Genomic DNA, 27,169 nt, shown 5'->3' with positions numbered 1-27,169 from the left:
TACACAGCTGTGGCATGTCCTGGGCAGTGCAGCTAGCACTGGTTTGGATGCTGCATCTGTAGGATAGCAGCTGGAAGGCTGGAGCAGATGGCAGTCTAGACAGCAGTGGGATGCAGGATAGCTGTAGGGTAATGCAGAACATGCATCTCAGGAGGTGGGTACTGTGCATGCTGGTGAGCAACTAGCAGGTATTCTGTGCACATCACAAGGTGACAACGACACGTGAATGAGATGGCTCTTCTTGTGATGATCCTGGAGCTAGAAATATTTCACCATTTTGATTTCTGTTGGCTTATGATCATTAACCCTTTTGCACACAGCAGTCCAAGTGATCACAGATTATTTCCTTAAACATGTTCCAATAAAGGCTGCTGCATTGTATCTAAGCATTCTCCATGGTTGTTGCACTGTTTACCTCTGTCCTGTCTGACAGTGAAGGGTTAAATCCCACTTTTTTCCATGTGCCTGCTGATGAACTCGAAATATGCAGCTAGGACCTGTTTTCATGCATATGTCCTTTTCCATAATCCAATCTTCTCCACTGTGGTACAGACCTGGAGGCTCTTCTGCAGGCAGGTCTGCAGCCATGGGATAAGAGGCAGTAGGTTGATTTACATAATCACATATTCAAATAAGCTAAATCAGGGGCCTTTCATTCAGCTTTGGTTTTAAGGGGATTCCTCTCATGGGTTGAGAGCAAAGAGGTTTGAAATGATGGTTTTCTTCTCTGGAGCTCTTGTGAAACAGAGCACCCCCTCAGAACAGTTCTGCTGTTACCAGCCCCGTAGAGCCCAATGGGTGTAAGTGATTAATTGTGCAAACCCACCTGATAGCCCATCCCATGCAAATGCACCCCTACCCTCCAGGCCTACATCATCTGTTCCCTCTACTGGAAGTGTGGACTGCATCCTTAGGCAGGAAATGAAAGAAACTCCGTCTCCGAGGAACAAAGGGAATTCATCTCTTCATCTGGTGGAACACTTAAAAGATGTTAAGAGCAGCAACAGCCTCACACCTGTGACATACCAGATGAGACACGTGGGGAGGTCATTTCAATGTGTGCCCTTAGAAAGGCTACAGAGAATAAATCAGAGTGCAGCATTGTCTGTCGACACTTGGAACGAGGACTCCAAACATTTGTGCTTCTAATTGGTTCAGTTTCCCTTAGTCCTGTGTAGGGATGTTAGCGGGCCTGGTGAGGGCTTCAGGAAAGCTTCAGGAAAGCTCCAGGAAGGGGTGTGAGCCATCCATGACAAATTCATTGATCAGTTCAGTGATCTTGTTTCCAGCAGTGTCCCTTGTGGGGGCCCAAAGACAATGGAGGCTAACGAGGTACCTGGTAAGGCAGTACCTGTTCTGGACTTGTGAGGCTAGGACAGGTTCCAGCAGCATCACAGATTTGAGCCTGGCTGATGGAGTGCTCTAAAGATCTAACAGTCGAAAGATGAAATGTTTAATCATATTTCTTTAATCCTTAAAAAAACACCTAAAATTAGTAAGCTATTCATCTCTCTTGCAACAGGGGGAGTAGAGGTAAATTGAATGTGTTAATTAAACATTGAATAAAAAATGATGACGTTTTGTCAATTTTAAGTGCTTTGCCTTTGGAATTCCACTGACTTTAAGAGAACATGTATCTTGCTTTGCTGTTCTGCCTGAGTGATCAACTCCTACTTGAACATATATGGAACTTTCCAATTTGTTTTAAAGCTTTAGATGAGAGAAAATATGATCAGGTGCTCTAGCTAAATGCCACAGATTAAGGGAAAAGATCAAACCCAAGAGATACAAGAGCTAGGTGCTGTTGGCTCTTGTCCATTACAAATTCTGATGGCAGGAAGCATAACAGTGGACATTCAGAGGTAGGTAAAGTTGTGCCTTTAGCTTTAGACAGTCTCCTCAGTGAGGGAAAGTTATTTTTGATCTAAGTCTGTGAAGCAGCTTCATCATCCTGGAGTTCAGAGCTGCAGACTCCAGGCTGTTCTAGGGGTGCAGTGCAGTGAGCCTTGTCATACCCTGCTACCCAGAAGTTGGCAGACCTCTGTAAACGGCTACTGGCACATCCACTATGCCAAGGGCAGGCAGAGGGAATGAAAAACTGCTGACTGGATTGCTTTGGTGGTGTTAGGAGATTCCCTCTGACATCTAGTTAAGTCACCTCTGCAGTCTCTTTACCCCTGGAGCAGCACAAAGCTGCCATAGATAGGATCAGAGCTGGCTCATTAGGGGTGTGTAAGCTGTCCCTGCCCAGCTCTACCTGCCATGCATACTCTCTCTCAGTTCTCATAAACCAGCCTCTACTGCCAAGTACCAACAGCATCACCTACACTAGAAGGACATCTCAGAAAAGCAAAGCTATTACAGTTCTTCTAAGAATTAGTACTGAAGAGAAATACAGCTTTTCTGCATACCTGAGAACTGTTGAGACAGCCAGTGCCCATCTTTTGCAACTATAATGCTCAGAGTAGTTGTGCAGAAGCTGAGCACAGTGTTCCTGCTAGGAAACAGTGCTACTGTTAGAACCTGATCTGAGTTCATCCTCTGATGACCAAGGGGTTGGTCCTTACTGCTGAGATGTGTTGAATTTGTAGAGCATTTTGCAGCAGCAGTGCACACTGGGTAGAAGTAATTAAGTCAGGTAGAGCTCTGCTTGAATTGGTGCATCGTAGACAAACTATTACGGTTTCTTCTTGACTATGTGTGGATAAACTCAGGCAGTAGCTGGCACCTGAGGCAGGAAGAGTAGGGGATTAAGGGAGGACCCAGTGGCTCTTTTTCTTGAAAGGTGAGCTTTTGAAAGTTGAGTTTGCATGTCAGGCAGAAACTGGGTGTGCCTGACATTGTGGTCTCATGGAGAGTCTGGGTCTGGAAGGCAGGGGCTGCAGCAGCTTTTGAAAGTGCTCATCCATGTAATTTGATTCTGTGTTTTGCTTCTACAGTCAGTAAGGATGTCTTTGCCATCTCTTGATCCTTATCCCAACAATAAGCCTGACCTGGACTGCAGGTGTCACCCAGCACCCAGTTTCTTAGTTCCGACGGAATCTCTTTAGGGCAGATGGCAGGAACGCTGACCAGCTCTGCTTTTACGTGCACAAGTATTTGCCATAGCAGAGAATCTTGCAAGTGTGTGTGTATTTATAGGGAGGCAGATGTAAACCACATTTGTCCCGTGTTTCTGGCAAAGAGAGAGCGTGAAATATTTGTGACCCGAGTCATTGGCTTTCCTGCCATTTGTATAAAAATTTCCAGATGTGATTGTTGATGCCTCACCTGGGACCAATTAAAGAAAGAAGGGATATCCAGAACCAACTGTGTTCATGTGGATACTTGACTTGTTTGTGTGTGCGTGTGCGCATCTCTGTTGCAATGTGTGTGTTTTAAAGTAAAGCAGAATTTCAGTTCAAAGAACTTGTGTTCTCTCCTAGGACCTTCCTTTTGTTTGTTATCCTTTCCTCTTCAGGTTTTCCCTGTCCCACAAACCAGCATCAATTTGGATTTCTTAGATACTTTCTCTCCTCATACTCATCCTCACACCTTTTCTGTTACACCTCCCACTAACTGCTTGTGGCTCACCTTGGTCACTGTGCTCTTCCATTCAGGCACAGCAAGTTTCCTGGAGGAGATTCCTAAATACTATAAAATTCCAATAAGCCAATGTGGAATCTCTAGTTACACAACAACAACTAAACAAAACAGGGTCCAGCACAGCATTTGGACCACTCACCTCCAAGTGAGCTTTGTTCTCTGGTCTGTCTCCTGCCCTTGCTTTTCTCACCTATTACTTGTCTGTCAGTCTGCTGGGTCTGTATTAGGCTGTGCCTGGAGATGCCTGGAGATTAAAGTCCTGGCTCTCCTCCCTTCCAGGCTGTGTCTGCAAAAACTGCCTCCTGATCACCTGTTTGGTCTCCATTTTCTTCACTCTACTAATGACTGGAAACTTCTATCTCTCTTGTTTATTTTCTGTTGAGTTTCTCCGTATGTTTTTGTCCCACCCCAGAGTCCTGACTGAGTGTATTTACCAGGCTGCCTCCCTGACTTAGTCATACTATGCTGGAAAGCAAATCTGAAGTCATCCAATGTTCTTCCCTTCTTTTATTGTTGTTTTTGCAAGGACAGTTCAAACAAACAAATACACCCTACCTCCCCCCAACATCTGGTGCCTTTCAGGAGCCTTAAACTCATGGCCTGAATGAGTACATGGAAAGAAAGGCAGGATGGTAATCCAGCTAACTTGCAAAAACTAGGCATGGACCCAAAGGAACAGATTCTAATTTGAAGTATCCAAGAACAAAGTTTGTACTTCTATGCTTATCCTCATCCCTTTTAGCCATGATCAAAAATCCATTTCTGTGGTTCCCTCCATACCTGCTGGTGTCACTTTGCTATGTGGGCACAAGGCCTTCCCTGTGCAAGCATTTATTCAAAAAGGGAAAGAATGCAGGGTCCCGTCTGCAGCAGGATATTTGGACAAAAAGTCTGGAACCAGTTCTGTGTAACTTCAAACCCAGTGTGGCAAGTATCAGGTCCAAAGTGAACTTTCCTTTCTTCTGTCTCATTTTTTAGCACTGATCAAGTGGATTTGGATACATTTATGTTTATTTTCAACACAGAGAATAATTAAAATACAATTGTCAATGCTAGTGTATGTTTTACACAGTCATTTGTTCATTAACAAATGTTTCCAAGACAGTTGTGTTTTAGCTCTAGACTTTCAGCTAGGATTTTACTCCTCCAGCAACAGATTTTCATAGCTACACTGGAATTGACAATCTTAGCAGATGACAGGTTAAAACAGGACTACAACTCAAGTGTAGATTTATGTTTTCTCTCTTTGTTGGGGAGATATGCACATTCTAACCAATTGATTATAGTCTTTCTAAAAGAGTTATTTTTGTTTCCTTGGAATATGGCAAAGGAAAATTATTTGGTGTATGGTTGTGCCCTGAAAGAGTCTCTAACAGTTAAAACTGTTCTGCTTTAATTTTTTTAAATCAGAAAAGGGACAAACACGTTCAGAAAACAAGGATATGACTGTCACTTGCTCAGTGACGCTTTTAGATGTCTGTATGTATTTGAAGTGGCACTGTTCTGTTTCAAAGTTCTGGCTGGCATGGGTGTAAACCTCTCAGACTTTGCCCATCAGTGTACGCTGGCACCACCAACCCTTGACCCAGACAACTTTCTGCAGTATGGAAAGGTGCATTTTAATTCCATTGTGATACTGTGTCAGGTGCTGTGGCTGCCTAGTATTGAGTCTCTCACTCTCCTTTTGTGGTGCAAGCAAGTAAGAAAATAAATGCAGTGATAGAATATTCCCCCATCTGCAGACATTCCGGCTACCCAGGGCTTTATGCTGCACTGCACCACGGAGTGAGTTACATGCAGCTAGTTCAGAGAGGAAGGGTAAAGATGAACTGAAACAGTGGGTTTAGCAATGCATCAGCCAGGTTATCTCAGCTTCCTGCAGGTGCCAAAATTTCCCTGAGCTGGCTCTTTGATACTTGGCCTCTTTGTCTTTAACCTTAGGAAGGCCAGAGTGGTGGTTTTCACCCTTCCATGTGCTATGAGCCTCTCAAAGGAGGGGGTGGGACAACAGTGCCCAGAGGGCAAGGGTGGAAGGAATGAGGCTGGGCAGCTGGGAGCCAGGGGGATGGGACACCGGTGGCTCTTGGAGAAGGCTGTGATGGCCCCAGGGCAGTGCAGAAAGACTGGGTTTAGAGAGAAGCTGTGTAAAACTGATCAAATGGAAGATAGAAGTGCATGAAGAAGATTCATGGCTATATTAGAGCAGGGGAACGGAGTGCTAATATACTGGTGGCACAATCAGGTATCTGGCAGCGTTTCTTTGCAGTGAGGCCAAGCTGAATATTCTGCTGCATAAATGATTCCTCTCTTTGCAGGGGAATTTCTGCCAAGTCCCTTCCTCTTCTGGCTCCCAGGTCTGGGTGTCTTGCTCAAGTCATGGGGCTTCCAACCAGTTTCCTGGCCACTGCAGACTAAGGTGGTGCCAGTACTTCTAAAAACAGCCTGTACTCTCTCCTCCTTCTCCTCTTCACTTTGGTGAATTCCTGCCTCCTCCCTTTCAAGCAATGCTTATTCAGCTTTCCTTGCTAGACTCTCACCTACTCTGGAGCATACTGAGTCCTGACCTGAGGAGTGGAGTAGATAATGCAGGAGGGGCAGTTTTAGGAAATATTCAGCCTTCCCTGCTATTATGAGACAGGTCTGGCTGCTTTGAGCTGCTTTCTACTTTCAGCTGTTCCTTGATTGTCCCAGCAATGCTTAAATGGACTATTATAAAGCTTTGTGGGTTTTTTTCCTATCTGAAGGAACAGTTGTATTGTTGAGGATCTGGCCCAGTTCCTGTGTACTTTAATCAACACTCATCTGTGCTTTAAACTATAAGGGCTGGGGGGAGCAAAGACTCCTCCAGGTACATGGGTGCAGGTATGGAGGGTGTTAGGGAAAAGGGAACCGCAGTTGTGGCTGCAAACAGGGATTCCTCGTGCCCCACTACAGCAGGGCCGGGGGCAGCCTTTCCCCACGCACGAGCAGAGCTCCTCCATCAGTGCAGCGAAGGTCCAGGCTGCTGGTGCCAGGGTGCTCACCTCACCCTCTCGGGGGCTGTGGGGTGGTGCCTGCCCGACCGGAGGGGGTGATGGCCGGCGGGGTCAGGGATGGAGCCGAGGGCTGGCCTGAGCTCTTCAAGCAAGGAAGCGCCCTGTGGGTCGGGGGGAGGTCCGTGGGTGAGGAGCAGAGGCGGGGGTGCCTAAGGCGAGTGTCTGTCCGTGTTGTCTTGAGTGTCAGACTTGATTAGATTTGGCTGGCGCTGGGGCAAGGCCTCCACGCTGCGAGGGGTGGGGTCTGGCTGGAGGGGCAGAGCCAGACCCTCCTTTTATGTGCTGCTGAAAAGTGTCTTTTGTTGTGGGCTTGGCTGGCTTTGTCCCTTCCTGGAAGCAGTGCCCCTTTCTCCGGGCTTCAGCCCCGAGAGAGGTGAGCAACCCAAGGCTTTTTGTGTCAAATCTGAGCTCTGCCTTGTGCCAGTGCTTGGGTGTTGCACTGACCCCCCGGGGGTCGAGAGAAGCATTTTTCTTGCTAGTCTGGAGTTGTTAATTTGAAACTGTATTTGGCAAGGATCCAACAAGGTGTTAAGCTACTTTAAATCGGGACTCCCCCCCCCGGCCCCCCCAGGTTCCTCCCCTGTTTCTTCAACCCTTTGTGAAAGGTTTAGAAGAACAACTGGAAACAGAAACTCAGATAAAATCTGCTCTTCCAGGCCTTTCTGCAGACATGTCCCCCACAGACTAAATGATCTGCATTCAGCAATTTCCATAGGGAAATTAAGGCTTTGTTATTACAGTATTAATTTTGAGAAACATAACAGACTGGGAGTAAACAGTCCGTAGTTGACTTTACGAACCCCTGAGCTCAGGGACTGATAATTGTCCACCCCCTACAAACTGCATATCCAAGTCTTCCTGTGTTGGAGAGCTGCAAGTTGTGTATCCCACAAACCAGAGAGCTCAGTGGGTGTGAAGGGAAAAGGTGGGTGTTTCAGAAAACAGTTTTCAGATCATGGATCCCAGGGGTCTTGTCTCCCTACCGTGGGATAGACCTGGACTGAACATGCTGCTATGTCCCAGGACAGTGCACTGGCAGAGCTGCATCACTTCCCAGTCCTGAAGGCTTGGCTTGTCCAGCACTCTCTATGCCACCTTCTTGCCCATTGCATCTGCAACATATTGGTCCCTATGCTGTGCTCTTCAAAGGGTTTTCAAGCATCATTTTAGCTTGTCCAAGGCCAGGTGAAAGGACAATGAAACAATTTTCAGATGACAATTTGGTTTATATTTACTGTGTATATTCATTACTTTGATTAAAATAATTTTAAGAGTACAGTAGCTGGAGGGCTGGCTATCTTTCTTTTAATATGACCTGTCCCTCCTGTGTTGCCCTTAGCACTGTGAGAATGCTGACTGATCTACAGATGCCTCCTCTGCAGACTAATGCTGTCATTGCCCTGGGCATGCATCAAGGTTTGGCACTGCAGGGGTTAAATAGCTCGAGAAGGGTGGAGGATTCTTCAGCCAAACCCAAACTGATTGCACCTGGTTTGCTCAACCTCTGTGTAAATGACACCATGGTCTTCCCACCCCCACCCCAGCAAATGCCACAGGGGCTGCCAAGGTCTACGTGCAGGTAGGGCTGTGCGAGCAGGTGTGGGGCCTGCAGCGCTGGGAGGCTCCTGGCCCTGCCGCGGGAGCAGCCCAGCCGTGCCAGTCACACGCACACAGCAGCCTTGGAAACTGCAAGCACCCTCAGCCACTGAAATGACAGGGAGACGAAGGAAAAAGCCCCCTGTTAAAATTTGTAGCCCTCCTGCTAAACTTACATGTCAGCTACTGACAGACCGTAGTAGGGTCTGTCCTCTTGAGCAAGAAAATGCAGATTTTAGTAAGCATGGGTCAGGCAGCCTGCTCAGCCCGTGGGTGGCTCTGACTGCTCTGTCTTTGTGCAGTGATGTGGCTCTGAGTTCCCAAGGCTGGGCAAGGCCCGCTCCTGTCTTTGCTCAGCTGTGCCTCTGGGACAGTGCTGGCTGAATGTACAAAAGAATTGAAAGCAAGGAGGTTGCTCACACATGTGAGCATCTTTGCTGTCCTCAGGAAGATAATGAAGGGTTTAGGCCCACAGACTTGGGACTTGGAATTCAGTCTTTGGGAATTTCAAGGAATTTAGAGTCTTAGGGAATTGCTAAGGAGGCAATGAACTTCTTATAGGAAACTAGTCTGGAACTGTGTTCAGGGAAACTATGTTTCTTCAAGTGTGGGTGCCTTGTGCAGCTGTGAAAATGATCACTACCCTGCTATAGAAAGGCTGAAATTACTCACATTTATTCTCTCTTCCCCCACCCTGACTCCAGGTGGAGCCAATCCTTCCTTTTCCAGTCCATGCTTACAAAGACCATTGTCACTGGGTCATCCTCCTCTGCAGAGGCTGTACTTTATATATCAACCAAGATATCATTCGTTTCTTGCTCTGTGTCCACTATTTAGACAAAGCATATATCTATGGGGACTCTTCTGCTGAATGTAAAGTTCTACTCAGCTCTAGTGGAGGGATTTTGGCCCAGAGCTCCCAAAGGCTGACCTGCATTTGGGTTTTCTTTGGCATTGTATAAAGACTGAGGTGAGTGGTTAGGGCTGGGGAGATTCCATGTTGTGGCCCAGCTGGCGTGTGCAGCCACAAATAATAATTAATTGGCTCTTTAAGAAGTCTTGCAAACTCTTTTTTTTGTCTGTCTGTCTTAAGCTCCTTTTAATTAACTTCAGTCATGTCCCAACACATCATCTTGGCTGAATCACAGACCTCACTGTGCCAGTTTTTTGCATTCCTGAAATACGCAGGCCGCCAGTGTTGCAAATGCTGCGTGGAGGCAGCGGCTCAGAGGAAGTCGAGCAGCTCTCCTGGAACTCTGAAATTTTCAGGAACTGTTGTGACATCGAGAGGCACAGCAGACCAGCCTCTTTGCTTCAAACTCCTGTGCTGCCCTATTCCCAACAGTGTTGCTGGCTTGCACTTTACCCGCTGACTCAAGGAGCAAGCACCTGTGTACAAGCAGCTTTGTTACTTCAGAAAGCCCCTTATTCGGGTTACAGTGCTTGGGGCATACAGCCTTCTTTTCCCCATTCAAGAGCTTGTTTCTTTGTCACACTTCTTATTGCAAAGGGTCAGCTTTCAAGATTGTAGGGCATGTTAACAAGATACTCAGGCATACTTAGTCACCAAACAAAGTCTGTGTGGCAGCAGGACAAACTTTTGTGTCTCTTCACTAGAAAGATTCAAGCCTGGTGCAAGGACCATTTCCTTCTTTCGAGAAATTTGGGGTTCAGGAATGTCTGTTGCATTATAACCTGTCTGTGCTCTCACCAGTGCTGGTAGAAATAATGCCAATGTTTCCATTGACTCAAAGCTGTACCAATAGCTTTTGTCCCTTGATTATGTGTTTGGAGCTGGAGGCTTCTGCATTTGATAACTCAAACTCAATCTTAGTACTCCATTTAACAGTGTTTAATTTACTGAAAATAAGGGAGGTCTTTTTGTAGTCTCTTGGTACATGTTTAGTGAGTGCAGTTTTGATTGTGGAGTTGTCCAGCTAGGGAAAAAAAAAGTGTTAATATTCAGTGGTTAAAAGCAGCTTTTAAGGAAAGGGGGTGCAGCATTACAGTGGAGAGGATCTTTATATATTTGAATAATGTACTACTGTATTCTTCATTCCAAAGCATTTTTTGAACCAAGTTTGGAAGCAGTCTCCAAATAAAATTATCATACTAAAAAAACCCAGATGGAATTTATTCAGGATACTTCTGTGATCCCTGCTGAGGAATAAAGAATTGCAATTTACCTTCTGCCCTAATGAGATAGGAGACAAGGTATTATGATAGCAGCTTCAGGTGGTGTGCCCCAGGCTGCAGGTGAGAAGCCATGAGTTGCCAGAAAGCTCTTTTTCAGCAATTCTTGTGTTTCCATAGCAGCTCCAGGAATGACTGCGTTGCATGTTGCACTGTAACGGTGGCAAATTTTGAAAAGGTTTGAGGAAAACACATATGATAGCTGAGAAAAAGCAAAGAGGAAAAAGTGCCTCAGTCTTTTGGGAAAAGTGTAGGAAAACCAGAAAAGACAATTTCCAGCAAGCATCAGGTTGAAGCATGGGAGCAACATCCAGATTGCTGAGGGCTGTACAGAAGCACTAAAGACACAGGCACATCGCAAATGGATAAGAAGCAGGAGGAGCATTCAATAATGAGTAAGAAGGTAAAACAAAACTGAAAATGCTGAAAAATGCCTCATCAGTCCCATGGACCTCAAGCTAATCCCCTCTGCATCTGGTGCATGACGTGTCACTGTGTGTACAGACTCTGACCCAGCTACACCAGCTCTAAGGTGATGTAGAAGTTGCTTATGTTGAAGAGAAAACTTGTTAGAAGTCAAATAGCAAAATACACTGACAGCAAAAAAGAGAGAGAGAACTTAATGAGCTGTTAGCAGGGACACTGAACTTTGTTGCTTGTTCAGGAATTAAGGGTCTGCTGAGACACAGAGGATTTGGGTCTTTTCAGTTGCAGCCTTAAGGAAAGCAGGAATGCTACAGTGCGTAAGTTCAGGAATATATTTCCTCTGACATCCTTTAGAACTAATGACTTGTTTTTAAGGAGCCTGTTAGTCACTGCTTCCCAGGGAGAACATCGCTACAGATCTGGATGCTACCAGACCTGAGGGAATGTTCACTCCAGGTACACAGAAAACTGCAACCCTAGAACTGGTTGGACCCCAAAAGAGATGCATTTCAGAAGGGTGCCATGCCAAAAGCACATGACTTTAACAAGAGGAATATAAAAAGCTCCTGTCATGGATGTTACAATAGTATTTTTCCTGAAATTCTTCCTCTTGTGAATAGTAAACACTGGTTTCTAAAGCACTTACTGGGCACCTGTCCCACAAGAAGTGCTGGAACAGCAAAATTAAAGTGTGCTGTCAGAGAGAGAGGGCTGGACTTGGCCTTGAGCCACCAACAGCCTGTTTAATTCACTCAGTGAGGTTCAGGAGGAGAAAAGGAAAACTGAGTCACTGGTTTTTAGAAATTATGAAAACAACTACCAGGACCTGCTCACAAAGATCTATTGGTAGGTAACGTGCCTTTTCTCTGTGTAGGGGCAAGACTATAGATCATCACCAAGTGTCTTTAAATAAATCATATAGTGATTTGTTTGGTTTTTTGGTTTTTTTTTCATATTTTCACATATTTTCAGCTATGATTTTCTTTCAACAAACCACTTAAGCCTGGGAAAACTATGAATCAAGTGTTATTTATCCTGAGGACCTGGTGTCATACATGTGTTTATAACCAAAAATATGTGCATTTTTGGAAGTGAAGGAGTTAAAATAGCTCTCTTCCATACTAGGTGAAGAAGTGAAGAACCATGCCACTCACTGATACAGGAAGAGAAAAGGATTTTTGTACAAAAGTTTGGGATTGCATAATGCAAAAAGTAACCAGTGGTAGGGAAAAAAGAAAGCAGATAGCTCTCAGATGACAGCTTGTGCTGACCAGCCACCAGCTGCCTCCGGAGAGCTGACTGGGCAGCTACAGGCTTGCCGACTTCTTCCAGCATGCCACTTCCATAAAATGGTTCCTAGCTTTGCTTCCCTGTGCTCCCCATGGCTCCCACAGCGATCGCCTGGCACTGTGTGTATATGATGTGACTCACAGTACAGAAAAGGCTGGGAAGCTCTGCTTCCCAGTGTTTTTCTGTTTGCTTCCACCTCAGAAGGGTGGTTCTCAGATGTTCTGCATGGTTGTGTACCAGGCAGTTTCAGCCTATGTTTCCATTTCCAATGGACTTCAAAAGAGGAAGATATTCCCATTAATGTTTTGCATGATAACAAGTTAGGCAAGCATCATTTTTGAATGCAGTTGATGGAAGACTGGTTACTGCCACTGCCAAGTGGGCGTCTAAGTTGAGACTATCAAATGATGTCTGTTGTATTAAATGCTTTGTTACATTTCCAGCTTGGAAAATGATGCGTGTGTCAGACAGAGCTTTCTGTTTTGGCATTAAAGCAATCTTGGCACCCGGTGGAAACTGTTTACTTTAAAAGCTTAATTTTAAATATAGTTTTGGAACACCCTTGGAAGTGTCTGCAAATCAACAGTAACAGACAGGAGACTAAAGCACTGTTTCCTTAATGCCTGTGTCCTTTGAAATACCTTAATCTGCTTTGCTTTGTGTGAGCTGCTTCTGGTTTGTGCGTGATTTATTCACACATTGTTTCCTCCTGAATTGGACAGTAGCTGAAAGACAGGTAGGAGTCAACAGCACAAACGAACATAATGCACAGCACCATTTGAAATCTTTTTAGTGTTATTTAACCCTTTTTTGTGATATACAACTGGTGGAAGGAGAACATGTTCCACCTTGCTAAGTAGTCAACAGAGACAGCCTGTGTTAGGATCCTGAAGGGCACTCTCCAGTCTGCTGCAAGGCCAGTGGACATGCCAACATGCAGTGCCATTAATTTCCACCTAGCAGAAAGGTTCTTTAGAGTGCCAAGCATGACGCCAGAATACAAAACACTTCATTCATCAAAGCCATAAGTAAGAAACTCTGTGTTTTGGGTTTTAGAAGTAACTTTTGTACATTTATGACTTTTTCCATATTAAACATCATTTATGGTTTGGAAATTGTTCAGGCAAGAGGCATGTGGTTTCTGCTCCTGAATATCAGCTGCAGTTTTGCTAGGTTTAGTCTCTATTTTTTGTTGACACTTTTTTGGCTTTTCGTTTATCTTTTGGGTGGACTTCTTTGGAGCAAGGTGCCTCAAGGAGAACTCATAACCTTCTTTCTAAATGAAGACTAAGTGATCTGCTTAAGGTGAAGAAGATTACTTTGGTATAGGGAATTTGAGTTCACAGCCAGACTTTTGCAAAGTACCTGGTGAAGAAATACTTTTTCTGGGATGTTCCCTCATCAGAGCAATTGCTGGAACAAATTGAGGAGCAGGAATTTCACACCTGCACTTTGAGACATAAGTTGATAGGTTTTTCCATAGGCAATGTGAGAAGTTAACAGAGTAGCTGTTGAATTTTCAGTTAATTCTATTTGTGCTGAATGAATAGTAAAGGACTAACTCAAGATCTTGGTTTTCGATCTAGGAAATTTATAAATTACAAATTGTACAGAGATTTCAATACCCTCCCTTTTCAGGCCTTTTTATGCATAAGTTCCACATTTCAAGGGAGAAGGAATGAAATTGCATAAATTCTCCATGCACGTTCTCCATGTGCATCAAAGCAGAGGTGCATGGATTGGATGTGCTTTTGCTCCTGCAGCAATTTGGATTCTAGTGCTAATTCATTCTTTCTTTAGCTGACCAGGAAGGACAGAATTTAGACACGAATGTTGGTTTTTGCATTTCTGTATTCAAAGCTCTGTTCAAAAGAACAACCTGTAAATGCTCTGTGGGGGTCCAGTTCTGCTCCTTGCTGAGTCCAGTTACTCCACTGAGTCATGATAAACAAATGCTGTGGGGTGTCTGGATGCAGTGACAGGTACTACAGTGCACAAACTCTGAGAGCTGCTGCAAGCTCTAAATCAATGCCTTTGTGATTCTGGGGTTTATATGAATCTAAAAATTGCCCTGTTTGACCACACCATTGAGCTGCTCCCATCCAGCCACAGGTTTTTTCTCTAGAGAGGGTAGAAGGAGATGCTATTTAGAGGCAGCTTTCAAGCCTGGCCCCTGTCTGGGCTACACTCACACTTCTCAAGTGCTGACTCATGTCTGTCCAGAGAAGCTCCTGTCGTCCTCTTCCCAGAATCTGTGCTCTGGAGCTCTGTGTTACAATTGCCCCTGAGGATTAGAGACCCCTTTTCTGCCATCATGTGGGATAGCAGTCAGAGGGAGTTCCTGTTCTTTTCTGAGGTGTACTACCAAGAAAAATGGCCCTGAATAGAGGTCTTATTTTATTTCCCTGCTCCTGCCTGAATGAGGAATGAATAAAGACATACCATATGATATATTAGGGAAGTTTTCTTCTCTCTTTGGCCCTTTGCATCATGGCCCAGTGACTTCCAATGCTGGGTGCCTCTGTCTCTCTTCTGGTGCAGTGACCTTTGAGACTGAAGTTTGCAAAAGTTCCCTCCAGCAGTAGCCCGTGTAAAGTTGCCTGGACCACACAGCAAATGATGCCTAGAACCTCTGGAATCTGGGATAGAAACCTGCTTGGAGGGGAAGGATGTTGCAGCTATATTTTTTTTAATTGCTTCCTCTTTAGTGTTTGCCTGTATTCTTCCATTACCTGACCATGGATCTCCATCTGTCTCTTTTGGGAAAACAGCAGCACTAAATTTCAAGGAGAGAAAACAAATTTTTTAACAACTTCTTTGTTTTGTTTTCCTCACTTGCCTAAACTTTTTGTGAGTGCCTACTTTGTATCCCAGCTGCTTCTGCAAGTCTAATATGCCTCTGTTTCTAAACCTGGCTTCTCTTTCCTGGTGCCCTGGGCTAGGGGCTTGGAGCACTTCTCTCTGGCCTCCCACAGCAGAACAGCCTGTAACAGCGAGGTTTCATTCCCGTCCTCCCAGGTCAGGACCACAAGCCTACACGTGGTGGTGCAAGCTCTCCTAGCTCAGTCTCCAGCTTGATTTGTGATGGTTTCCCAATAATGGGAAGAGATTATGAAATCAAAGAAAGACACACAGGTGGGGAAAGATATTTCAGGGCTGCCAGGCCAGCTGTTTGAGATCTCTGAATCAGATGGAGACAGAACTCCACCACCCTCAGCTTCCCCACCCTCAACCAGGACATCTCCCATGTGTAAAGCAAAACCAGCCCCACCCCAGCCATGCCATTTTAGCTAATGGCCTAGTTAATAAATGGCAAATTCCAAGGGTAATCCTGTCAAAGCCTTCCTGACATCCTCAGTTGATAATATTAACCACAAACTGCTCCCCTGCTCATCTGATTAATACCAGAAGAATTCTACTTGATTAGATTATTACTGAGGGGAAATGTAGGAAAGATAAATATTCCAGGGAAAAATGAGGCTTTAGACAAGGGGGAAGTCCAGAGTGTCCATGGTTTGCAAAACTTTTCACCTTGTGGGGAGGGAGAGGTTTGTGATTGTCTTCTGCTCCCCAACAACCCTTGCAAAGGATGCATATCCCAGCCCTGCTTTGCCTGTAGCTCATTAATATCACATTGATGTGAGCTGTGTAAGCCAAGCAAGTGCCTACATCCTTGCAGGCTTGCAGACTTTGAATGTAAAGGCCTAACAGCAGAGACCCATGTAATTGTTCCCTTGAAAAGTCTGGCAAGGCCAAATTAGCGCAAGTTTTGGGCTCTTGGCACACAGCTGAGAGTGGAGGGAGGAGCAGAGGTTTTTTTGTCTATCCTCTCCCTACCCTACTTTTTCCCTGGAAAAGCTGGAACAGTAGTTTGGAGGCTGGGTAAGAAATACAGTATTTTGGGAAAGATACTGGGCTGCTGCCCTCTTACCCTTTCCCACCCTTTCCAGAACTGTGGTTCTTAGTTATCTTATGTTGAGATGTCAGCTAGTCGCACTTCTCAAGCTGCCTGCAGATTCCAGCAGGCATCACAAGATTCCTTATACATCGGCTTTTAAGTATTTATTGCCCTGCAGGCTTCTGGACATGGTGGGGGGAGGGGGTGTCTTTCTAAATGGATGTCAAGATTGTGATACAGAAAATGAGATAGAGCAGTTCTTCATCCCTGTTTTCTGATGCTGTTTGTGATACCTCTGCTGTCTGCATCCTTGCTTCTTTGTTACTGGGAAGTACAACAAGGCTTGGTCACGTAGATATGATCAGAACAGGAGCAAATACTTAGGCACACCTGAGTGATTATTTGCTGTGTGTTTCCCTGGCAGCTCTCTAAAACTGGAATCTGCTTTGCTGACCAGAGCAGGCATTAATGGGAAAAAGACATGTGGAGGAGATAAAAGACAAAAAGGTTTTTGGAGTTGGATATGATTAGCTGATGTGTATAATAGTTGATGGGAGGAATAAAGAGGACAGAGACAGACTCTTAGTGATTTCTGCTGTAAGGGTGTTTGAATGTAGGAACTGGTTGCCACAGAGGCTGTGGAGTCTCCATCCTCAGAGGTAATCCAAAATCCAACTGGACTGTTCTCAACACGCTGTAGTTGAGCCTGTCGTGAGCAAGGGGGGTAGACTAGATGATCTCCAGAGCTGCCTCCAATCTCAGCAATTCTGTGATTCTGTAAGTACACTTGCAAAATACCTGTTAGAGGATAGTTGGGATAAGCTGACTTGGGAGGTGAAACTAGCTTTGGAAGTTCTCACAGATCCCTGGAAATATCCTAGCTGAAAACAGCACTACATATTTTTAAGTCAGTTTTTTTTCCAGGACATGTGGAACATAGCCTGCAGACTAATTGATAATCTCAACTGGGGAAAGGGTTGAACTGCAGTACTGCAGCAAAGTCACTGGAGAGAAGAAATTTTTAAGCTGCCTCAATTATTTCAGAGGATCTTGCATGTAGCTACACTTCAGCCCCTGCCCCCAAAGTATCGGGCTGTGCCATTCTCTCACACATAGCAAGCTTGGCATTTGCCTGAAGGTATGAGAAGAGCATCTAGGAGGTTTAGAAGGGGAGAGCTGAGAGAGCCCGAGGCTCTTCCACAAGAAGAATGAAGGAGAAATGTGATAACATCATGAAGTAGTAAAAGACTGGAGAGACACTGCAGATAATACAAGGAGAATGGGTATAATTTGCTCTCCATATCCAGGGTATATAGGACAAAATTTTAAGGTTTTTAACTACAGCAAGGCATTGGGGAAAAAAAACCTTTATAGCAGTAAATCTAATGAAGCCCAGGAATACAGTGCAAAGGCAGCTGTGGCGTCTTTGAAGGAAATATTTAAAACACAGTATAAAAATTTCAGTCAAGGATGGCAGACTGAGCTGACCTGCCTTGGGGCAAGCAGATGGATAGACCAGAAAGTCCCTTTCTGTCCTCAGCTTCTGTGAATCCCTGAACAATGGGAGTTCATATGCAGCAGAGAGCTTGCCTGCTGGAAGAGGTTCCTCTTACTGTCCCCCACTCTAGTTTCTAACTAAAAAATCAGGAAAAATTCATTTTACCCTGTGGTTTTCTCACTCTTGAACTGTCTCAGAATGTAGGATGCAGCATCTTTTGTGGCTTTTCACATCTGATGATGTCACCAAGTTCAGAGTTAGTCCTGGGTCCAGCCCTGCCCTTTGCAGGGAAGCTTAATACCAGAATTGGCCTTTTTGTTGTTATTCCCTTTGTGGTTATTCTTCTTCCTTGTCAATAGCCTGTCTAGAAGACCTGTGTGCTGCAATCATATAACTTGCTGCCAATGTCAGCATGTGTAAAAATGTCATTGCACTTTATAGTGGCTCCTAACATGAAGCAATCCCTTAGAAGAGGGGGTGCGGTGGAAAGGCAGGCAATCTCCCTGGAGTGAGAGAGGCAACCACTGCTTGTTAACTGATCTTGTGGAAGGAGGGGAAATAAGCTGACAAAAATAATAAAAGGTCATAATGCATAATAATTTGGGCATCAACTTCTGCACAAGAAACCTTTCTAATCCTGTAAAAGACTTTAAATCCTGATCTAATACATCCATAGGGAATTCCCCACCAAATATGTCTTATTCCCTTCTTATTTGCACCCTCCCACACCCTGTCCCAGACCACAGATAACAATTTTAGGCATGCTGTGAATAAGCAAGAGGGAATGGGTCCCACTGGTAAAGCAGGCAGTTGGGGAGATGAAGTTTTTTGCTTTAAAACATCTTCTCCAGAACCTTCCTGGCTTCAGGATCAGCTTTGGCAATTCACTAGCAGATGAGCAGGGATTTTCAGGCTTTCACCGAGTTCTAAGTTGGGAAACCAAAATTGCTGAGGAAAAGAAGTTTCCAAGTCTCTCTCTCTTCCAAGCCTCCAGGTCATAGCACCTGTTCAGACCATCTCTCATTTGGCCCTTCAGAGGAAGGCACTGGCTTCAGCAGTCTCCTGCTTTCTGCAGCCTGTGCTTTAGAGGAGCCTTCTCAAGTGTGGGTGAGCATCACACTGCCCAGGAGAGCCAAACCCTGTAATGTGCTGAGAGAGCAGACTCTCTGGTCCTGGCATTTCTTTATACTCCAGCCCACAGCCATTCCCTTTCTGAGAAACCTAACCACTCTGTGTCCTTTGTTCCCTCCCTCTCAGCTCCCTGGACACATCTACTGCTATGAGATGTCTCAGCCAAGGATTTTGAGCCAAGATACGAGGGAAATGCTTTAACCAGATGTGTGCCCATGCCTGTCACACTGAACTTTCAGATGCTGGTATTTAAAAAGATTGCCATCTCCCCTGCCTCCCAGCAAGGTGAGTAATGGGTGGGACAGCAGCATATCCAGAAAAACACCTCTTTTTCAAATGGAAGCAGAGGAGGTTATAATTCAGCTGCAAAAATTTGCTCCAGGCTGAAAACTTGGCAAACAAAAGCCTAGCTTAGGAGTGATTTAAAAGGAAACAACAAAATCAGGGCAGTCATTTTGGGTGGAGATGAGGGTCCAGAGCTTGAAGATCATTCTTTAGTGGGGGGGGGGGGGGGAGAGAAGGAGCAGCTCAAGACAGAGTTGCATTTGGCTCTCAGCCCTACTATAACTAAGCCTTTCAAAGCCAGGAGAATAAACTTAATACAAGTCCAGTCCCTAACCTTGTCAGAGGAAAGCAAGGCCCCCTGTACTCTTTAAGGCAGAGTGGATGCAGATATGGTGGCACTAGCTGAATTCTTCCTATTGCCACTTTCTAAATATGGATTTCCCTGTACTTTAAATTGTAAAAGCACATGAAGTCATTAAGACTCTGTTTGCCCAAGAGGCAAAGAGGGGGCAACCCTTGCTCTCAGCATTATGACTCTCCTCAGGCCCTCTTCACTCTGTGCCATACCACACCTGCTGCTCAGCATCTGTGCCCTGCTTCTGCCTTCAGCATCTGTGCCCTGCTTCTGCCTTCAGCATTGCACAAAGCCATGCCACAACAAGCTGGAGACCTGAACAAGAGGATGACTGCTCCTAGCAGCTCTTACATGGGGCTTGTTCACAGTTCCAGGGTCACAAAGCTAAAGAAGAGGAAGAGGTGGTTGGCTGCATAGCAGCAGAGACCAGGATACCTCTAGAAGGCTTTTCCAGACCATTATCTAATGTCCACGGCACACATGGTTGGCCGTGCACTGGGCACAGGCCTTGAGAGACAAAGACAAGGCCCAGCCAGTTCCCCAGCCTTTTGTCATCTCCAGACCCCTGGGCCCCTCCAGCCTGTGTGCCTACGCATAATTGCATTGCGGACTCCCTTTGAAGAGCTGTGACTGGGAGATTTTCCTGATGGCCTGGAGCCTCCACACATCAGGTTAGGGAGGAAAATGTAATGGTGGCATTTTAGACAAACTCCTCAACCTACAGAAAAGGGCTTCACACTGGAGTGAGTTAAGCACTGGAACAGGTAGGCCAGCAAGTGTATGAAAGCCCCATCTTTGCAGATTTTCAGAACTCAATTGGATAAGGACTAGAGCTACCTGACATAGCTTTGCTAACTCTCCTTATTGCTATGCACACTTCTAAAACGGCCATTCCCTTGGCTGCCTGATGGAATGTTTTGGCTGTACCAGGTACCAGAGAACAATAGGCTAAATGAATGATCAAAGACTCCCTCCTACTGCATGGTTTCACTCCCATGTTTGATTCCATCAGCTTAAAGTGACACAGGCAGTCATGGTATAGATGGGATGCTACTTAATTTTGCTCAGAAGAGGCCTTCTTTAAAGGGCAGCACAACTTAAACCTCTCTGGTTTTGTAACAGGCTTCATAGTTTTCTCACAAATATTTTTGTATGTGTTCACAGATCCTCCCTTCAAGCATCTAGAGGATGTCTGAAGAACTTAGTGCTCTCCAGCAGCTGACAGTGCCTTGTTTTGCTTCATATAAAAGAAATGCACTTTAATTCTGTCCTTTCTCCAGGCTTAATGAGGCAGGTAGAACCAGCCACTACAGAAGCTTTTAGAAATAGATCTGTTTGTTCAGAAGGATTGGAGAAGCTTTGTGCTTTGCTTAGTACTTCTTGCAGTATTAAGAGATCTCTTACCTTTACTGCTATACTGTATGATTTGAGATCAGGTTGTTAAAGTATCACCTCTCTGAATATCTCAGCAGAGTCAACTCTACTGGGATGTTGAGGAAGGCTGTTTGAGATGCTGATGCTTTCATGTATTGCCATTTCTAGGGAAGACTGAAGCCATAGAGCATGGAATCCAGCCCTTCTTCTAGCTACCCAAGGGCAGTAAAAACATCTCCAGACTGATCTTCTACAGCTGCTCTGGAGCACTGGAACTTCCAGTTGTATATGTTTTCAGGGCACAAGCCACCTCAGGAAAGCTGCTTTTCAAAAGGTATGTCATCTCTTGTTTAGACTAGAAAAACTGAAAAGGGAAAAAAAGAAAAACATTTAGCTTTGGCATCAAAACAAAGCAAGTCTTTATTTTCCCTAAGCTTCTTTTATTGTGCTTCATGCAAAAGAAAATGACACTGTAAAAATGAATGGGGATGAAGGTAAATACAAGGTACTGCATTGGAGATAAGGTTAAATCAGGGCCCAGCAGAAAGAATATGGCAGTGGAAGAAGTTTAACAAGTTCATTTTATGTGCCACTGTGTCATGCTTCCCTTTGTTGCTCAAGAATGTTGCTTCACTGGTTCCTAAGGGTGTGAAAGGGCCATGCTGCTGGAATGATGTGATCCACAGACTGCATGAGCCACTATTGGGCTACCTTTCTATCTGGAAATTGTTGTTTTACTTGTATTACCGTTTTGCTGTGGACCAAGAACCGGTCTGGACTTTGTAGTCAGAGGTCTTCTGTAGTATGCCAGCTTGTAGAACTGTACTGTGCAGGGCAAAAGTGTAATGAGAGCAGGTGGGCACTCCAGTCGAATCAAGGGAAGTCAATATGCCTCTGTAGAAAGGATTCACGATGGTCAGGTGGTTTGAACAGTACCCATCTTGTGAGGAGCTCAGAAGTTTAAGTTAAATGCTCTTTAAAATAATGGAGATCCCTCTGATCTTTGTTTTCAAAGGGAGGAGGCAGGATAAGATGCTCACAGACTGTGTTGTGTGTACACGTATACAGCAAAGGACAGGAGGAACCTCACACCCCTTGTCAGGAGGGGTAGAGTGCACTGTGAGTGTGTGACAAGCCCTGGCAGATGCACACCTCACCACTGCCAGCAGTGCTGTGCAGCCAGGCTAGGGCAGAGCTTACACCAAGAGCTGACAATTCTCCCTCCTTCCAGCATTTGTACACATCCTACACTGCTATTGCATGGTCTTGTGTGAGTTCTGAGACTGGAAGAGCCAGCTGGTAGGTCTGCAATGCACTGCTAGAGATCTCTGAGCCTGCTTGCTTTCCTTCCCCTCCTCCAGTTCCCACTGCACCCCCAGTCCTGGGACAGATTCCCACTGAAAAGCAAAGAAGTAGCTATAGTGGAAGATTCCCAAGTTGCTGCCTGTGTCAACTGCTGCGTCTCCTGCAGGCTGTGGCTCGTGTGATGGCAGCAAGGATTCAGTTCAGTGATTTTTGAGTCCTTCCTCTTATGGGACTAAGTCCTTTGTGTGGACACTCTTAAACCAGTTACAGCGGCCAGGAACTGATCAATGTAAATTTATAAAAGAAACAGAGGCGGAACTCTGTTTCCCTTCTCTTTTTCCGTGTTTCCTCTACCTAGAGGCACAGACAGGCAGTTCGATGACAGTGCCCAGCTGGTTGTTAGCTCAACCCTTCATGGAAAAAATAAATTAAAAAAAAGAAAATGTGATCAGCCTCCTCCATCATTTGTTCTGCCCTTGGTGATCACAAAGCCTGTTCTGAAGAACCTCTGTGTGAGGTCCAAGTCAGTCCATTGTAACTTCCCCTTCCACCCCTTTCAGCCTAAATGACACTTTATAGGCCTTTGCTCTACAGGACCCCACTTCACATGTGAAGGACTCAGAAAAGGTAAGGTAGGACTCCTGTAACAGCTGTAATTCAGATGTTTTTGCACACATATTATTTTTAGTTAATATAGATGGTGTTAACATTAATGCCTTAACCCTTGAGGAAGCTAGCTAATTTCCAGGTCGATATGGCCAGGGAGCTGGCTAATTTCCCATGTTTTGGGGAGAGAGCCAAGAAGTGCAATGCCCAGGGTGTTTCTGGCTGCTGGTGTTCCTGAGTGGACCACATCCGGGTCTGCACTTCATCCTGGGTTTCCAGCCACTGTCTGCCACCCCACCACTCTCTGTGTGCACCGTGGGCTAAAGTGTCTTCAACAGCAGGGCTACCATTACCAAGCTGCAGCTGCATGTTGTGATACTGTCACCCAAAATGCCCAGAAGGGGACAAACTGGCAGCTTATTAACCGAGCTGTACAAGGCTGGCGGCTTACGAACAACAGCCACCTTGGTCTAGGAGTTCAGTGTGAGTAAGACGTAGCAAAACAGTGACACCATCACCCATACACCCACTGTTGTTACTGAAACATGGGTCTAACCAGGAAAAGGCTGTGGCAAGCAGGCAGGAGAGGAAAAGGGAGGGGGGATTTCAAACACCACAGCCCAGAGAAAGAAAACCCTGCATTCGTGCTTACGTCAGTAGCCTGTCTGTGTGCTGACCCCAGGCTCACCTGAGCCTTGGCAAAGCTCCCCTTTGTTCTGTGTTGGCGTTCAGAATCCAGAGTTATCCCACCACCACTTTGTGACCCATTCCACCCAGACAGCCTGCCCATGATTGCTTCATAAAGCAAGACCAGGAATCAAAAACAGGGCATGTTTCCTGAGCAGAGATGGAAAACAGCTGTGCTGGAAAAAAGGAGGGGTTTTCTGGCTGAGCAGTGGAAAATACAGATCAAGGCCTGGTTGTGCAATCTTCTCTGGCTGGCCTTTGGCTGCTATTGTGGCAAGGGGACCAGCTGGACTTGGCAGGAGGCTGCTGCCCGGTGATAGGGATAGCAAGAGCCTCTGGTGACAAGGCTAGAAACCCAGAGCTTAGTTCTGCATGTTTTAGAGATGCTTGGGAGGCTGAGAACTGACATCTGGTGATGCTGCCATCACCACTGTCCTGCAGTCAGATCTGTCTGGTCAGTCCCAGATGGTGTTTGAATGGCTGGGCATGTTACTGCAAAGGCCCAGAGCTCTGCAGGGCTACAGAGAAGCATCTACCCAGGTGTGAAGCTCAGTTCTGCCCAGTGCTCATAAAGTGCTCCCTGCGCAGCCAGAGCCAGGGGATGTGGTTATGTCGTCTGGCCAGGTTCCTGCATCTGAATCCCCAGTGCCTGCCTGGGGACTGTGAAGGGAGGCTGACCAAAAGATCTTACAGCTAGAGTGTGCTCTGCCACTGCTGTCCTCTGAAACCAAGGGAAAGCTATGTCCTGATTTTACTAGCCTAAAATGCTGCTTGCTTCAAGCATGGCTTCTGGAAGAGTTCTTGATTTTTATCAAATTCAAAATCTCTAACGAAAAGTAAAGGAACCGGCTGAGTCTGGATCCAGAGGCAAGGGGTGTGGGATTCTGTCTGGTTTTTTAAAACTAATTATTGTGTACAAGAAGGAGAGAATTGTGTACAAGAGCAGAGAGGGAAAATTAGGCCTTTGCTTCAGAGCCAAATTATCAAAAAAATTACCCTCTTCTGCTGAGAGAGCCCTGCAACCTCTCCTCACTAAAAACTAAGGGGCAAAATGTGAGAAGGCAGAAGCAAAGGAAGTAGGCAGGACCATGAATCACCTCCTGGGCTGATACATGCCAGCTACATTGGCCTCTCTTCTTAGCACCTGGAACAGCAGAAGACAGTATGATGAATGTTTTTCACTCTGCAGTGTTGGAGCTATGGATGTGCTGTAACTGCAGGGAGATTGTGCTTTCTTACAGCTGGCTCAGCTACTGAGCTGAAACATATGGATCCAAACCTTGCTCTGCAGCAGCTTCCAACAGTGTTCATCACTAAGCACAACTACAGGGGAAAAAAGCAAACCCAAAACTGACCACTGCTACCGAGCGATGAAGGGAAGGGAAGGAAAGAAGGAAGATGTGATATGGCGACCTGTAGCGGGGAGGAAACTGCAGAATTAGGCAAGAGCAGTGCCCAGAGGAGATGCAGAGGGAAGCAATTTTGGTCCAAATAGCAAACTTTGGAGTATTTATAGTTCTGAGTTGGGAGCTGAACAAAATAAACACACCCCTTGGAAGGAGTGAGGGACTTAAGGTTCTACTGAGAGCAGCCTGTCTCCCCTGTAGGAGATCCAGTTTGATTCTCGAGATGCAGCTTACAGGGGGCTGCAGGGCCTGGCTCCCGTGGCACAAGAACAAGACAAAGAACAATGCATTTTGCTGTGACAAGTGCACCTGCTTTAGCTATTACTGATTTAAGCCAGGTCACACTAAACTTGGTACAACAGCAGGCTTTGCACAAGTGCACACAAAATCAATTTGCTGAAACCTGGACAACTTTGTAAGATATCCAGACAAACAACACCCAGATAGATACACAAAATTAATAGTTGGTTACTGCTTCAGCATTCTTAGGCTTTTTGAAAATGTAGCATTACTTGCAGATGAAGTCTCCAGTGCTTCAGTTTATGCTCAGTACAAAATAGGATGAAGACATATTTTAGAAATAATTTGCAAAGTGGCATGCTAGTCTTTTGGCTTTCACTGACTTGAAATAATTCTTTATTAAAAAATTGTCCTTCCTTTTTAACTTCTTAATGTGGTATCAGTCATGGTCATTCTTATGAAACAAACATTTTCCATCTGCATCTACTCAGCAGAGTCCAAATGGGACCTCAACAGTGGCTGAAACAAAATTTCATTTAAAAAAAAATTGTTCCCATGGAAAAGTTCCAATTTTGATGAAATATTTCCTGCAAGAAAACAAAAACCAAACCTATCATTCAAAGGTTTGACCCAATGTCTGCTCTTCAAGAGGGAGAAGGGTAGTGGAGAGGAAGCAAGCGAGTGTGGGTTTGGGAGAAAAGAAGTCCTACCAATAAATGGGGGTAATGAAAGCAGAGGGAAGAAAGTACAAATTCCCAGGCATTCCAGACGTATCTGGTATCCTTTACATCCTGCACTCTGCTCTTCAGTTTTACATATTTCAGTGTTCCACCACAGAGGCAGCTGCATTTCAGTTTGGGAGTTGCTATGTGAAGAGTTTTGTATAGTTGTTACAGGATCTTATGAGATGCAAAGGAGCTGACCACGGCAAAGAAAGTAAAATAGAACATGCAATCTTTTAACTATGCTGGAAACCACTTATGCCACAGAGAAATGGGTGCCAGGAAGCAAAAACTTCCAGAAGAAATTAGAAATAAAAGGGAAAAAATAGGAAAAGTCACTGGTAGCTGGGAAAAGAGTGCAGGCTCATTACCACATCCGAGAAAAACAGCCTCTGGTTTTCTGTAGCTCTTCATCTGTTTTTCTGTTCATTTTTGTCCTTCTCTTTAACCTTGCTGGGTAAAACACATCTCCAAGGACAAATAAAAATGATTTTCTTGCCAGTGCTGCTGACTTTGCAACCTGTCAGAAAACTGACTAAACTTGAAGCTCCTTCATTCAGTCACTTTAAAATATAGTCAGCATTGTGTTTAAAGAAAAAAATGAACCGTATGAATTCAACACCAGGGTTATTCTGCTGCATATTACAGCAGTCTACCAGGCTCTGGGAGAAACGGCACAACTGAGGTGATGAGTAGTGTTACAAAGAAAGTGCTGCAAAATACTAAGCTTGGCTCTTGCAGTATAGTGAAGATGCTTCATTTGTTTCAATTAAATAGGTATTTTATTAAAGAATTCTTAGATCCAAAAAACTGGCCTGGGAACCAGAAAAAATACCATTTAGAACCAGGCTCAGGAAATGTGAAATAATTTTGCTCGGGTCACACTTAACTTTCCCAAGGAAAAATGTCCAAATTTTAACATTGGAGGGGTTGAAATCTACAGTGGGTGCTTTTGTCATCAATTACATTCATCTTCCCTGGAAGCATTTACCCTTTTTACCTGCACCGTAGGTGGGTGGAGAACTATAATTTCTTTTAGGAAACTTTTCTGGGTCAGATTCCTCACTGCTCCTCAGTTACACTTAGAGCCCAAACAGACCAGAGGGATTTATGGATTGGCAGGTCCACCTATCATCTACTGTCTCTGACAAACACTGCTTTCAAACTGTAGTTAGGACTAAGCAGGAGTAGCTTTTCAAAATCAGCCTCATCCTACTCAGGTGACAACAAAAGAAGTGAAATAATGATTGGTCTATTATCCATTGCCTGCGTGGTTACTGTATCCCTGCCTGGCCCATGCAATTCATCCTTTCTTATATTCTAACAAGTGTCAGATTTTGGTTTATGACCCAAGTGCAGAGGTGCATAAAATGCAAGGTTGTGAGTGCCTTTTTTAGGCTGTGTATGTGGGGGAGTCTCTTTGTGAAGTAGCTGGTTCAGATCCCTGGGCAAGAATAAATGAAAGCATGGAGAGTCAGCTATAGGAACAAGGTGAACTCTAGAGCAAGAGATGTAATTTTTCAATCAAGCTTTTAAT

General features: G+C 45.0%; 1 long non-coding RNA gene across 7 annotated transcripts in view; it reads left to right on the top strand.

The window, feature by feature from the left end:
• The window catches only part of LOC138119161 (uncharacterized), a 91,280-nt gene extending 65,171 nt beyond the window's left edge, over positions 1-26,109 (top strand). For 2 of the 7 annotated variants that reach the window (XR_011155409.1, XR_011155410.1), the window contains exons 3-6: positions 18,779-18,937; positions 20,457-20,582; positions 20,835-21,000; positions 24,506-26,109. This is a non-coding gene — a long non-coding RNA (uncharacterized lncRNA). Of the gene's footprint in view, positions 1-8,166; positions 8,200-8,939; positions 9,187-9,309; positions 11,682-18,778; positions 18,938-20,456; positions 20,583-20,834; positions 21,001-21,897; positions 22,005-22,027; positions 22,355-24,505 lie in introns of those variants that run through there. The other 5 variants (XR_011155412.1, XR_011155414.1, XR_011155413.1 and 2 more) reach the window with 5 other exon arrangements.
• The last annotated feature ends 1,060 nt before the right edge of the window (positions 26,110-27,169 follow it).

Source organism: Aphelocoma coerulescens, chromosome 15, assembly GCF_041296385.1.
Source record: "Aphelocoma coerulescens isolate FSJ_1873_10779 chromosome 15, UR_Acoe_1.0, whole genome shotgun sequence".
NCBI lineage: Eukaryota > Metazoa > Chordata > Aves > Passeriformes > Corvidae > Aphelocoma > Aphelocoma coerulescens.
The sequence above is the reverse complement of the archived record's forward strand: the minus strand, read 5'-3'. Positions and strand labels throughout refer to the sequence as shown.